A 15,603-nucleotide genomic window follows, 5' to 3' on the forward strand; every position below is an offset into this window, starting at 1 on the left:
CGCTGTGTAATGTAAATATGGCGTTACTTGCAAGTAGGTACATTATTCATGTTACATTTGCCACACTGATATTTTATTTTAATCAGTTTGTTTGCAAATACAGTCAACTCGCCAATAGAGAATCACTGTCAATAGAGGGTCACTTGAAAATAAAATGTGAATCTCTCTTATACATATTAGAGTATACAATGTTTAAGTATCCAGTAATATAAACTTATCACTTAGCAATTATTACACAAAACATGATGGATCTAATCCAATGAGTTTGAGTTCCATGAATAGATAACTCTTGCAACCAGTTTCCTGACTTGGATTTTAGCACTCTTGAATTCTTCGAAGTAGAATATTTTTGAGCATACCTCACAGTTTCTTAGATAAAACCACACAAATTTGGTACCATTTTGAAGAGTGAAACACACACTTTCATAGGAGTAATATGATTATGAATTTTAGATTGACTTTGATGAAAAAAAGTGCCATCAAGCAGAGGCGGCCATTTAGCCAATAAAGGGTCACCCATATCAGGGATAATCAAAAGATTGTTTATTCTGCTTAAAAATACAAATCAATGGTTGATTTTATGTAATAATGGTTTGAACTGGCAAATTTAGTTAAATGAATAAGGTTCTGTGCATCAGTACTTGATTTTTGTTTTAGATATAGTTGGTGCTTATTATGCTTAGAAATACAACTGTGAAAACTAGCGCTATATTCCTTTTACCTAGTATCTCCCGTTTGAAATGTAAACATACTGATTCTCATTATATTCTGCCTTGAAATGTTTATTTCCAATACCACAGTCATGTTTTGTCAGAAAAAAAGACTGTTTTAAATGGATAGAAAATATGTTAAACTAGGTGACCCTCTATTGGCAAAAGTGACCCCCTATTGGTGAATCGGACAGGTTTAAATATTTCATCATAACTTCAGACATAAAAGATAGATTCAAAAAAATCAAACATTTAAATGAATGTGAGCAATAGTTTTAATTGTTAGTAAGTTTAGATATCATGAAAGTCTAAACATTCTTCACCACATGCTAAAACTGTTGATAGTGACCCGCTATTGGCGAGTTATCTGTACTGGTATTGTTACAGTTTATAAAAAAAAGTTTGGTAGTTGTTTTGTACAAATCTGCTTTTAAAAAGGTAAAAAGTAATGCTAAGCATTAATGTCACATATATTCCAACATACAACAGGAGCTGCACAGCTGTTGTACGAAAAACTAGTATAACAGATATTTACCTGTGCTTATTTTACCTCCTGGTGCAACCCTTTAATGAGGGAACTACCAGTACCAATTTTCACATCTTTGGTATGACGCAGCTCAGACGTTATTGAAAATGAAGATAGTTTCATTTCTGACTTATCATTAGTTTCTATCGTAAGGAAATTATGGACATTTATACTTGTCATACTAAGCACACCCCTGAAATAATGTAATCTGCCAAATGGGAAAAATGCTGTCAGAGAAAAAATATCTGCCAATTTCTGCGCTTACGCTGTGGCCTAATCCATTAGTTTTTGAGGAGTATTTTTAATGAACGAAACATAAAAAAACTTTATAAAACCTGAGCAGAGTAGTGTATTTCAAATCATTGAACACTACTATTCATTTTGCTATTTTAAATTTTAGTACAAAATTAATATTACATCTGCAGAGATTGATATTTTTCTTAGAAACAAAAACTCATGTTCTAATGTTCGTAATATAACCAGATTTCATTTTTAAAGAAAGATATTTTTTAGCCAAAATCTTGAGGTCTGAGTGCCTTTAATATCTGTATTTTTTAAATATCCTTATTCATGACAATGTCCTAAATCCATTTTATGATAATCTAAAATCCATTTAATGATATCAATAAATTATTAAAGATATCTTGAAATATGTTTTATTAAAATGTTTTATCAGTATGCTTTTAAAAGTTAGTGTATTCTTTTAAAAGACTAAATAGATTATAATCTCTAATATATATTTCTGACATGGTTTTATATTCAATGTGATGTTATTTTACTGTTTTATGTTTGTATATCATGCTTTGTGAGACTTTAATAACCTTATCTTATTTTATCCTAATAATTAGTAATTTTGATATTAGAATTCAAACGTTATGGATCCATCCTGTTTTTAAATTTATGCATTGCATTATAATGAATACGATCACAATTTTAATATAAATAACTTTTCATTTATGCCAGTAAATAATGTAATTGAAGAGACTTTTTGGATACGTATGTTTGCAAAAATGTTGCAATCAAACAGTTTTAAATCCAAAATATTGTTTGATGTTTGAAGACCAACCAGTCATATTGTTATTTCCTGTTGTCTGTTCATGTATTTTATCTATAGGAAATGTTTGCATCTCCAAACTGATAGCATGGTTTTGTTTATGTTCATTTCGATATTTTGTTGGCTATATGCTGTAAATCTGTCCTTCAGCGTTACGCCTTTCTGCAGTTTCTTAACTCGTTTTTTACTACATTATCTTGAAAGAGGCACAGCCCCAGAATATTGTTAGAATGAACTGTAAAGTTATTGTTGATATAGTGTAGGTGTCGATCTTTTTAGTATCGTGTAGGAATATTAGTAATTCGTACACTGATATTAGTATTACTGTACGATTTCTACTTACTAAATGATATCATATCAAAATACTATTTATTTTTGGATATCAGTAGTTTATTTAACTCCTTGGGGCCGAAATGTGACTAAAGGCGCTATATTTTCTACCCCTGTAGCGTCGATATCCGACTATACGCGCGTTATCAGGACTCCCCAGGACGGCGTTTGACGAGTATAGTCGCGGCACCGAGATCATGCTGATTGCGTCACATACTTGTTAATTTTTGATAATCCTGATAAAAGCAAAATTATTTTGCATACCGGCTATTATTTCTTAGATGTTATAATTATTAATTATGCTAATAATTAGTTTCCTTGTTAAAATAAATGTTTGTAAATTTTCGGTATTAAAAGGAAATAAAAAAGAACTCCGCTGTGTTTCGTTCATACTGTATTTCTAAAGATTAAAATAATGTCGGCTGCCCGAGAATTTTCTTAAATTGAAGAAAATATTCATTATCATGCTGATTTTGACGTATCAGTCCGTCGGATGATGATTCCGACGATGAAATTTCATTATCAGAGAAATGAATGGTCAGAAAATGTTAACTTTTAGAAAGGTGAAATATCCGTACACTTACATCGCATTAAATTCACATGGATAAAAATAACACAGCAAAAAATGTTTCATACATCCAAATGTGTGTAAATAAACGCTTTTTGTAAATTTAATAATTCTTCAAAGATAGGTGCAAATATTACAACTTAAATGTCTAAGTGCGTGCACACAACGTTTGTGTACATGTTTAGAAATAAATTATACATCAAAATAAACCATCGATATTCACTCGAAAATGGGTGTTAATTTTGAGTAATGCTGATGTAAATACTCTGTGTTAATAATGTATTTCTATTTATTGGAATCTAATGTGTTTACATTTTGAAAAAGTAATAAAATCGGAAATGTTCAAATATTTATTAAACGCAATAGGTGTGTAAAATGATGAATGTTTCGAAGTGAAATTATAATTCTATTTGGATATAACTTACGGACGGAAGTGGATGAATATAAATATTTGTTCAAACTTGGAAGATTTTATAAGTATAGTTTAATTTACACCCATGTTAATAATATTTCCATGCATGATTTCAATTGAGTGCCTGCGAGTGTGATTATGAGAAAATCAGATTATGTTCTTCGACGTCAGGTGGTAATTCTTATCTCGCCGCAGCATGTATATAATGATATCGGCCTCAGGGAGTTAATGATATACTCAAACGCAAAAGAAAGTGTGCACTTTTTAAATTTGAATATTCTCAGTTCTAAAAGAGGTATCCATCTACAATTTGTAACATACTTTGCTCGAAGCATGTACTATTGATCTTCCTTCAATTTTACGATAAAAACTGGGTGGAGTCAAGATAACTAGAGATAGTGGATTAAGTGGACAATTTGCACATGCTGCCCATAGGAAATGTACATGTCTACAAAAACGTTTTGTCAGTTTTCTTATATCTTTGGTGGAAGGAAAAACACATTAGATTTCAAATCTGTGCTGTAATAAAATGCCACGACTTAGTGAAACTCAGCGAATTGAAGTTTTAACAATGCATTAACGGGATGACAATGTTATTTACGTCAGCAGAACATTTGGGTGCCAAAGTAATGTCATAATTCTTTTGCACCAGCAATTTCAGCAAACTGGTCCAGTTGCTGTACGCCATAGTTCCACCAGACCTCGGGTGGCAACCGCTAGGCTTACTCAAGAATGGAATAAAATTCCTTGTGACGTCATTCTACTGTAACATTAGGCCTAAGTGTTGCCATATCAATGCTTGAATAAATAGTAGAGGTGGTCACACACAATATTTAAACAAAAAAATGTTTGAGGAACAGGCAGCTTTTTTATCGTCTGACAAGAAAGCGGTTTACAACTATCGTTTTTGACCCCTGTTGGCTTTGAATAGCCAAGAATCCCCATAAATGTCAAAATTTTGAAATTAATCGAAACACATCAAATTGTCCATAAACTGCACGAAATTTTAGTACAAAACATGATGTACTTTTAGACAAAATGATCTACTTCGGACAACATATTATTATCTGCTTCATTTGACGGAAACCTGAGTGCACACTTTCTTTTGCGTTTGAGTATATAATAAGGCGTAAAAAAAAATTGTTCGTTTCCGGCCTACCCTAAATTTTTGGCCTGACCCTAAATGTTTTTATGACCTTGAAGAATATTTTTTTCAACTTTTTAACAAAAAATTGCAAAACTGCACTTTTTATGCTTTAAACATTATCAGTGATGTTAGAAATCAACTTAGTGGTGCTTTAAAGGCATAATCCCCAGATTTATATTCATTTTTTGACACAAAAATAATTTCTGAAAAGTCTCCCTTAATAAAAACAAATTCAAAAAAAAAGAATTTCCGACCGTAACCTACCCTAATATTTTTGAGCATGTTACCGGAAACAAAGAATTTTTTTTTTAGGCCTAAGATTGAATTTAAAATATTTAAAATTTATTTAATGATAGCATAAATTAGATTCAGTAATATATCAAAAATCTATCTATTTACTAATATTCTAAATTCTGTTTAGCGATATCATAAATTGATTTTGTTTTATGTAATATTCATTCATGGATATTATAAAATAGAATTAAATGTATCAATATTAAATTGAATGAAGGATATAATAAAATTAAACTGATTTTAAGATATCAAATTTAAAATATCTATAAAACATTTAATGATATCCAAAAATATTTAATGATCTCACAAAATGAATTTGTGATATCCATTCATGAATTTATGATATCTATAAATAAATTTATGATAATCCATATAAATAGTCTATATTTAGACTTAATAAAATTACATCCCTTATATACAAATTTTTGTCCATATTTGCATCTTTAACAATCATTTAAAGGTTTACACGGAGAAGTAATTCTTCTAGCCATATATTATAATGTATTTTCCTTGTTAGGGACGATACTAACTAAGGAAAATACTGTTGTACTTCAAATGGTAAAATAATCCAAGTATTAATCAAGTTTTTAAGACAATTCTAGAAGTAAGAGATGGTTGGTACAGATAATTTATTGCTTTTGTGGACTTCTTCATTTGTGTAGAACTGTCCTTTTTAAAAGAAATTTGGCTGTAAATTGAAATATTATGTGAAAGATATTTAGATTTTATTGAGAATCCTTTTGTATCATTGTACCAGATGTTGTTGTTTTTTAAAGTGGGAAAATAAAATACAATTTTTTTTAAACAAGTTTTTAAGATTCCTGAGTTACTGTAGCATTTTTCAATGTTTTAATGTGCACTGTAAAACGATTACAATTAAGATTAAGTAAAGGCTAAAAAAAATAAATAGGTAACATGTATTTAATGCATAATACATTAAGAAATATTTTATTTAAAGAAAACGATTTTTCCTTGAGGAAGTCCGTTTATTTGGAATAGCTGCTTCCAATTAAATGGTTTGTATTTGTACTTCCTCATTAAGTGTTGAATGGCAAACAGAATTTAGAAACTTAATATGTGTTTATGCGTCGTTGTCTCCATTGATCTGTTTGGGTTTTCGTAAATTTTCTTCAAGGTTAACGACCTAAATTTAAAACATTTTGAACATGCATAGGTAATTTGCCTTGATTGTTGTATGAAAACAAACACGATGATATGGATATAGTCTTGCGTTTAGATAGATAGACAGCTGAAACACATTTCTAATCCATAAAATATGGAAATGTCAGAAATGTACAATAAAACACTGGTGCAGGCAACTGTATAGGGTAAAAACAGTCTCAGTGGGAAAATTCTTGTGACATATAATCTGATAGAACACAGAACACATATTTCTTTTATAATTTATGTTTTATTCTCTTTAAATGTTGCCTCATTTCGACAACCTATAGAAATCATAAATCCTACTAAAGAGTAACTTGCGCAAATACACATGCTATCTCGCCATCTTGTCATGCTTTGCAATGTTTTTCATCACTATGTTATATTGATGCTTTGTCAATGACCCTTTTGAGGGTTTTAGTACAAATAAACATTCTTCTTCTTCTTCTTCTTCTTCTTCTTCATATTAAGTATATACTTGTCAATATGTTACTGATGGACTAATAACCTTTTGAAATTTTATGTTTAATGTGGTGCACATAATGTTCATAATGAACTGTTTAATATTTCAACAAAGCTCTGCTTGCCAGTCCTATATTAGGCCTAAAGAATTCTGTGTTTTGGGAAATATAATCTCCAAAAAGAAAGGCAGGATAATGATTGAGGTATTTTGATCCATGTAAAATTGGTGAAACCCTAGTTCTGGATAATGATTGAGGTATTTTGATCCATATAAAATTGGTGAAACCCTAGTTCTGGATAATAATTGAGGCATTTTGATCCATATAAAATTGGTGAAACCCTAGTTCTGGATAATAATTGAGGCATTTTGATCCATATAAAATTGGTGAAACCCTATTTCTGGATAATGATTGAGGTATTTTGATCCATGTAAAATTGGTGAAACCCTAGTTCTGGATAATGATTGAGGTATTTTGATCCGTGTAAAATTGGTAAAACCCTAGTTCTGGATGTTTAACATAACACTTGTGTTATTATATTTAAATACATTTCTTACTATGTACTATTACCAGATCAAAGGGTCATTATGCATATAGTATAAAAAAAATCAAATTTCTTTGAAAACTTGAGCATTTGGTTGGTTTTACTAGGTAGGACAGGATGGTCTAAAACACAGGCCAAATATCAGCTAGATCTGTTTGTCAACATACATTACATGATATGAATTATTAGGTATGCTTATATCCATTCTATAACAGAATTATATGAATCAACACTGCACACTGGATTAGAGACATAAAACATTTGCCATTTGTTACAAAAAACACAAGAATGCACTCCTAACACAAAAACTACCACCCAATGTCTAGAGAAAAGTTAAAAGTAAATGGGGCATAATTTTATAGACATATGCAAAATACATGTAGAATTATGGAACCTGACCAGTGCCTGTCAAATCATCAGAGTGTGCAAGATTTCAATGTACATAGAGTATAATCTTCACTCTTGAGATATTTATAACATACCAAATACCTTTTTATTGCCAAGAGTTGCAATCTTAGTATTCCCCTTCATATTAAGTTACCAGGATATATATTTATAATTATGTAAAAATTCCAAGGGATGAGCTCCTTATCTCTGGATACTGTCATTTCTAGACCCATCCTGGGACATTGGGTTTTAAATAAATATACAACATTACTTCTTTAAGACATTTCATAGCATTGTAACTTTAAGGCATAATAACACCTTGATTTTTAGCTACTTCCTGGTATAATGAATAGTTACGTTTATTTTTGTGTCTATAAAAGTATTATATTTCTTTCTTCATATTGATATTATAAAACCTGTTTACTTCTTGATAGAATTATTCTGGAATGTGAGAGTCCCAATAATTAATGAAGTAATTCTTAAAGGCAGCCATCCATACACAGTACAATAGTCAACTGAAATATAATATTAAATAATTTTTTTTTTCAGAATATTAAACACTGAAAACAAAAAGCTTTACTTTTTATGTGGTATGTAACTTTGAAACTAAGAATAACCTCAGGTGATGCGGTATGTTGCAAGAAGAAAAAAATAGACACTACAGAGGCGGCAAAGGGTTCTTGGGGGTCAGTGCTTGATGAGACATTTTGGCCTGTCCCAGATTTCTTTTTGCTATTAATAAATGACTCATTTTGATTGAATTCTGATGTATTTCACTACTTTTATGTCATTGTTTTTTGTGGTTTACAGTATGCTTGGCAAGTAAATAAAGCCATTTTTCACACATACCAATGTTACTTCCTTTTCAAACTACAAAGGAAAAATTTATATAATTATATAAAGTCAGCCTTGGAATAAAATGATTTAATATTTAACATTGCCATATCTTGTTTGTTGTCAGAATAATGCAAACTATAAATGGATATAAAAGCAATTCATGATGCATTATATGAAATTATAGACTTTCTTGATGACAAACAATTAATCCATTTACCACTCCATGATATTTTGTGACTTATAATTGCATAATTATTCTTATAAACATTGTATGGTTTGTTAAGTTTGAATTTGTAATTATCACATACATGTAGGTCAAGACCATTGGTATGAGGAAAAATTTTGCACATTACGTTATTGAAGTTGACTTTACTTACACTTCACTTTTATACCCAGAAAGACAGGGTTATAGTTATCTTACTGTCTGGCTATGTGGTTAGTTCATTAGAGATCGAGACACATGTGAGGAGGTGTGTCACATGTAAGTGTCAGGTCTTTACCTACAAGGTCACATGCACAGACCCTAAATACCCTAAACCCATATAGGCTCTTAGTGTGGAAGGGAATCTCCGTCAGGACATGCATGCTGCTAAATGACATTGCTATGTTATTTACTTACATATGCGTTCTGCAACATTGCAACTGCATTTTAGTTTCTTACATTTGCCTTACAAGAAATTCATCTTTAATGCTTCTTAGTGCTAAGAAAACAGTCCTTTCATGAATATCGGTTATTCTTGCATGTAATTGACAAGTGCGTTCAACCTTTTTGTTTGCTTACTACAATATTGAAATGTATACTCATGCTATTACTAACTGTATTCTATGTTTTCTTACGCGTACCGTATTTCCCGAATTAAGGCCCCCCCCCTCTAATTAACGCCCCCCACCCATTTTGGAGGGGGAAAAAAGTCAACAAGAACGGGAAAAAATCACCTACCTCATTTTTATAAGTCCACATAATAAGTAATTTACAGTACTAAAGTCCAATGTATTAAAAATTAAACACACTTTTAAACAGTCCATGTACCGTAAGTCCAAAACATTTGTACTAAGTACGGTACGTAACAGAAAATTAAACGGTAAATACATTTTTGATTTGTTTTTACACCACTCGCGCACACGCTTCCTGCCGACTTTAAACAAACTTGCAGCAATGTGTTTACGATATACCCTTTTCTTCGGCAGTTTTAAGAATTTTTAACTTAAAAGCAGGCACAGCAGCGTGTCAAACCACTGACATTGTGTATTGCGCTATTAGCTACCCGCATGTACTAAGGAAAATGTTATCGGAGTACACAGCTGTTTGGGTCATGACGTAATGTGTAGTGTCGCGAGCGTGTCAAGAAGTCAGACATGGAATGCACGAGGTACCGTATTTAAATGCATAAAAGACACACTGCATTAAATTGGATGCCAAATAATTACGTTTTGGGGGGATTAAACAACATAGAAACTCTTTACAGCTAGTTTGAACGATGTTTTTAAGTTTTGTAAAAATTTTCATTTTTTATTTTTTTACCTCAAATAAACGCCCCCTCTTTGGAAAATGTAACGCCCCCCGGGGGCGTTAATACGGGAAAATACGGTATTTGACGTTGTTGCTACTGAATGTAACGAGCTATTAACAACGTTGTGACTTGTGAATATTCCGAAATTTTCATAACTTGATTGTTACTGCTTTTTGGATTTAACATTAGTGATGCTTGCAACCACTTGGTTCTTGTTTATATTACAGTTTCCCGGCAAAAATAATATACTAAAGCACATGGCTTTAATAAATATTTAAACTTGAAGTATAACAAAACTTTAAGCACGGTAGTGCATTACAACATTACAGGGAACCAACAAAAAGCAAAAATTTTAGCGCAAATTAGTATACACGGGAGACCACTCTCGACAGCAAATTCACATGTTCGGTAGTTTCCGTAGGTTAAACGGTGAGAGAGTCTAAACTTACCCGTGTATACTTGTGTTGTTTTCGGTGGAAATTACGTCCCTGGACAGCTGGAAATTATGAGTACTTTTTCACTAAAACACCGTTCATGGTTCACTGATTTTACGGAAACTGCCGGAAATTCTGGTTCCCAGCTTTCTACGAATTTCATATTACAAATGTTAAAGTCGCATTTGATTAACTTCGTGCTGCTTAGTGCTTACTTAGCACTGTTTTCGCCTTGCATAAAGTTCAATCATTGCAATACTAAGAATCCATGAATTTAAAATAGGGACCTACACAGAAAAGGTCTACAGCAGGGACCTATATATCAAAAGCAAAAAACAACGGGCAACAACTAAATGTTAACATGCATGTGTTAGTTTTATATAATGGAGGAACGATTTAATCAATTTCAGAAAGTAAAACGTACAAAACACTTAGAACTTGTTCACATAAACATTTTAATATGCCACACAAGGGATGCATTTGCCATTTACTCGCAAGAATATGCATTTTACATACATGCAGTAAAATATCAAACATCAAAACAGCACTGTTCGGAAAATAAAGCCATAATTCTGCATTATTGTTAAAACAGATAGAATCAGAGTAAGCATCTAAGTACTGCTTAATTTCTGCTATTTTATGTCAAGTTTTACTGTGTGACTAACGCAGTAGACAACTTTTCTACATATTTTACAGATTTCACAACAGACTTGTGCTCTGAGCATTATTTTAAGCTTGATTGAGCACCTGGATAGAACTACTGTTTTTCTATAAGCCAGCTGGGTGGCTTCTTCATGTGGAAAAATTTTACACTCCATTGTTGAGGGGCAAATGATGCAAAGTCAGGGACTCTAACCTGTCCCGGTTATTTAGGCTCCATACTTGTTATTTACAATAATGTTGCTTTCAAATAAAATATCTTGCAAATAAAATTTCATCGAAATCGCAAGACATGCCAGTAAAAGAATATCGAGACTGTTGAAGAATATTTTATTACTTGATATATTGTATTTCACAAATTATAAACAAGAATCAAACTATAGGGTTTTGAATTCCATGCTTAAGTCTATCTCAAGGACTAACAATTATAGTACAGTGAATGAAATTTGTAATGAAATATGTTGATTAAGGAGCTACCAGTCTCAAAATTATATAACAGTCAAGAAATTGACTGATGGAAGATTTACATTCTAAGGTCTGTCACTAAACTCAAGTTTATAACCTAAATATTAGACAAAGGTCATTATATAGGTCTCAGACTATGATAAAGACAGGGTCCAAAGTCCATATTATGTTGTCACCTTGATCTAGATAGAGCTGAAGTACAGGTAATAGTAGTACTCTTGAGACTGTGAGGTAGTAATGTACAATATGCTCCCTTTTAAGGAAAGAAATGAGCCGCGCCATGGGAAAACCAACATAGTGACTCTGCGACCAGCATGCATCCAGACCAGCCTGCACATCCGTGCAGTCTGGCCAGGATCCATGCTGTTCGCTAACACTTTCTACAATTGCAGTAGGTATTGATAGCGAACAGCATGGATCCTGACCAGACTGCGCGGATGCGCAGGCTGGTCTGGATGCATACTGGTCGCAAAGCCACTATGTTGGTTTTCTCATGGCGCGACTCAAATAGAAGAGTGAGGTAATCATGTAACAGTTCATAAATAAAAATCAGAGACATCATTTTCTTCTTTCCTGTCTAAATCTTCAGATAAAGTAAAACTGGATGTAGGCAAAAGTCTAGCATGTTCATATTCCATTGAGACATTGTTACAAGCACACTATAGGCTTTTCTCATACCTTACTTCACACGTGTGAAGAAGTTGTCACTTTTTTATAGAGAGTTAATGTCAATACTGCTACATAATCTTTGAGCTCTAAATGACTTAAATGACTTCTATTTCAATACTTAGATACTATTCCCACACGATAATTTAACCGACAGCATTGTTTATATTATCGTTTGATTGTTATTGTTCTCGTGCATCGTTGAACTCAAAAAGGTTGTCAGTGTAGAAGTTAAGTGCATACTGTAATGTTATACAAAAATATTTTCAGTATTGAAACCTTCTAATGAAGAAAACTCATAATTATCAAACATGTTGTTGTCTTAGTTATAGTGAGGTATTTATACTGTTGAAAATTTATATTAAACCATAAAAAAGCAAACAGATACCCAACACTTTAATGCTTTCCTACAAGCAAAATATATAAATTATTGCTGAAATATCCATCTCAAATTGGTGTTACAACATAGTATACCACATCTAGCTCTGGTTGGTATAGATTTGCAACAGGCTTTTGTAATAAGAGTAATATTGAGTTTCCGCATATTATACCGATTTATAATATTGCACATTTAACATCTGGGTTTACATTTATTATGTCAGGTTACATTATATGATTCCAATTCTAGGTGAGTATAGAAACTTGTCCTTAATGATTGTAAATCCAGTGAAGATTCAACTATACATTGAATAATATAAAATATTGGCTTTTACAGTCCCTTAAATTTAATAGAATGTCTTTAACCATCGAAATGAGCCAAAATATCGATAATCAGGTATTTAAAAGGAGGTTTATATCTTTACTATATTACATTCTGCTTTAACTTAGGAGAAGAAAACTTGCATGTTTTGCAGCTCAGCCTGGCAAACATTTAGGAAAAAATGAATAAAAACAATGAGATTTTGGAACAAAAATTACCAAAAATATATATTATTTTGATTCATAGTCTTAATTAATTAATACCAAGCATAATCCAATACATATGTGAAAAAAGTTCATGCAAATAATAAATTCAGGTCATATAAGCATGAAATTTTTGCCCTATAACTACATTTTTAGCTCGACTATACGAAGTATAAGGAGAGCTATCCTACTCACCCCGGCGTCGGCGTCTTTCCGCGTCCCCACCTTGGTTAAAGTTTTGGTGCACTTTCTCTTTTTTCAACTTACCTCTGTAATTACTTGATGGATTTGATTCAAACTTGAAATACTTATTCCTCATCATCATCCACATCATCTGACATAAGGACCATAACTTTGTCACCAATATTTCATGAATTATCCCCCCTTTTCACTTAGATTTTCAGGTTAAAGTTTTGATGCACTTTCACTCTATCTCTGTTATTACTGAATGGGTTTGATTCAAACTTAAAATAGTTGTTCAACATCATCACCCACATCATATGACACAAGGTGCATAACTCTGGCATCATTTTTTCATGAATTATTCCCCCTTTTTACTTAGAATTTCAGGTTAAAGTTTTGGTGCACTTTCACTCTACCTCTGTTATTACTGAATGGATTTGATTCAAACATAAAATAATTGTTCAGCATCATCACCCACATCATATGACATAAGATGCCTAACTCTGGCACAATTTTTCATGAATTATTCCCCTTTTTACTTAGAATTTCAGGTTAAAGTTTTATGCACTTTCACTCTATATCTGTTATTACTGAATGGATCTGATTCAAACTTAAACAATTGTTCAACATCATTACCCTTATCATATGACACAAGGTGCATAACTCTGGGACCAATTTTTCATGAATTATTTCCCCTTTTTACTTAGAATTTTAGGTTAAAGTTTTGATGCACTTTCACTCTGTCTTTGTTATTACTGAATGGATTTGATTCAATCTTAAAAGAGTTGTTCAACATCATCACCCACACCATATGACACAAGGTGCATAACTCTGGCACCAATTTTTCATTAATTATTCCCCCTTTTTACTTAGAATTTTAGGTTAAAGTTTTGATGCACTTTCACTCTGTCTGTGTTATTACTGAATGGATTTGATTCAAACTTAAAATAGTTGATATTTTTGACATAGACTCAGGCTATTGTGCAATATCTTCATCCACAATTGGAGTCATTAAACACTCCAGTGACAGCTCTAGTTTCCTCAGATGCGCCCACTTTCACTATCCAGCATCGAAATAGTCGAGCGCGCTGTCTCCTGTGACAGCTCTTGTTTATGTCTCCTCCCTCCCGCCCCCTCCCCCCCCCAATACCCCTCCAACACTCATACACACATATTGTTTTTGCCCTGTCCTCCGTCCATCTGTCAGGCAGTCCATCCCTCCATCGCACTTCATTTCCGATCAATAACTGGAGATCCATTTGACCTAGAACTTTCAAACTTCATAGGATGGTAGTGCTTATGGAGTAGATGGCCCCTATTATATTTGGGGTCACTATATCAAAGATCAAGGTCACAGCGGCCATCTGCCTGTCACACTTCATTTTTTATCAATAACTGGAGAACCAGTTGATCTAGAATCTTCAAACTTCATTGGGTGATAGGGCTTAGAATGTAGATGACCCTGTCATTTTTTGGGTTTACTCGATGAAAGGGGCCGGAACATGAAAAACCGTTTCTGATCAATAACTTGAAAACCACTTGACCCAAAATGTTGAAATTTTATAGGATGATTGGAAATTTAGATGACCCCTATTGATTTTTGGGACACTTGATGAAAGTTCAAGGTCACAGAGAGCAGAACATGGAAATCCATTCCTGATCAATAACTTGAGAACCATTTGACCCAGAACCTTCAAACTTAATAGGGTGATAGGACCTACATAGTAAATGATCCATATTGTTTTTGGGGTCACTCCATCAAAGATCAAGGTCACAGGAGCCATCTGCCTGTCACACTTCATGTTCGATCAATAACTGGAGAAGCATTTGACCTAGAACCTTCAAACTTCATTGGGAGATAGGGCTTACAAAGTAGATGGTCCATATCATTTTTGGGGTTACTCAGTAAAAGGTCAAGGTCACAGGGGCCCGAACATGAAAAACCGTTCTGATCAATAACTTAAGGAATGTTGAAACTTCATAGGATGATTGGAAATTTAGATGACCCCTATTGATTTTTGGGTCACTTGATGAAAGTTCAAGGTCACAGGGGCCGGAAATTGGAAAACTGTATCTGAACAATAACTTGAGAACCATTTGACCAAGAACCTTCAAACTTCAAAGGGTGATAGGACTTACAGAGTGGATGTCACCATATGCCCTATAATTATGTCTCCCCCACCTCCCCTCCAACTGGAGGTGACATATTGTTTTTGCCCTGTCCATCCGTCACACTTCATGTCCGATCAATCCATTTGACCTAAAGCCTTCAAACTTCATAGAGTGGTAGTGTGTATGGAGTAGACGACCCCTATTGTTTTCGGGTCACTTGAGTAAAGGTCAAGGTCAC

General features: G+C 32.9%; 1 protein-coding gene across 1 annotated transcript in view; it reads left to right on the forward strand.

The window, feature by feature from the left end:
* LOC123533588 (putative tricarboxylate transport protein, mitochondrial) overlaps positions 1-15,603 on the forward strand; it is a 42,434-nt gene that overhangs the window by 297 nt on the left and 26,534 nt on the right. The gene's annotated exons all lie outside the window — the stretch shown is intronic.

Source organism: Mercenaria mercenaria, chromosome 12 (assembly GCF_021730395.1).
Source record: "Mercenaria mercenaria strain notata chromosome 12, MADL_Memer_1, whole genome shotgun sequence".
In the NCBI taxonomy this organism is placed as follows: domain Eukaryota; kingdom Metazoa; phylum Mollusca; class Bivalvia; order Venerida; family Veneridae; genus Mercenaria; species Mercenaria mercenaria.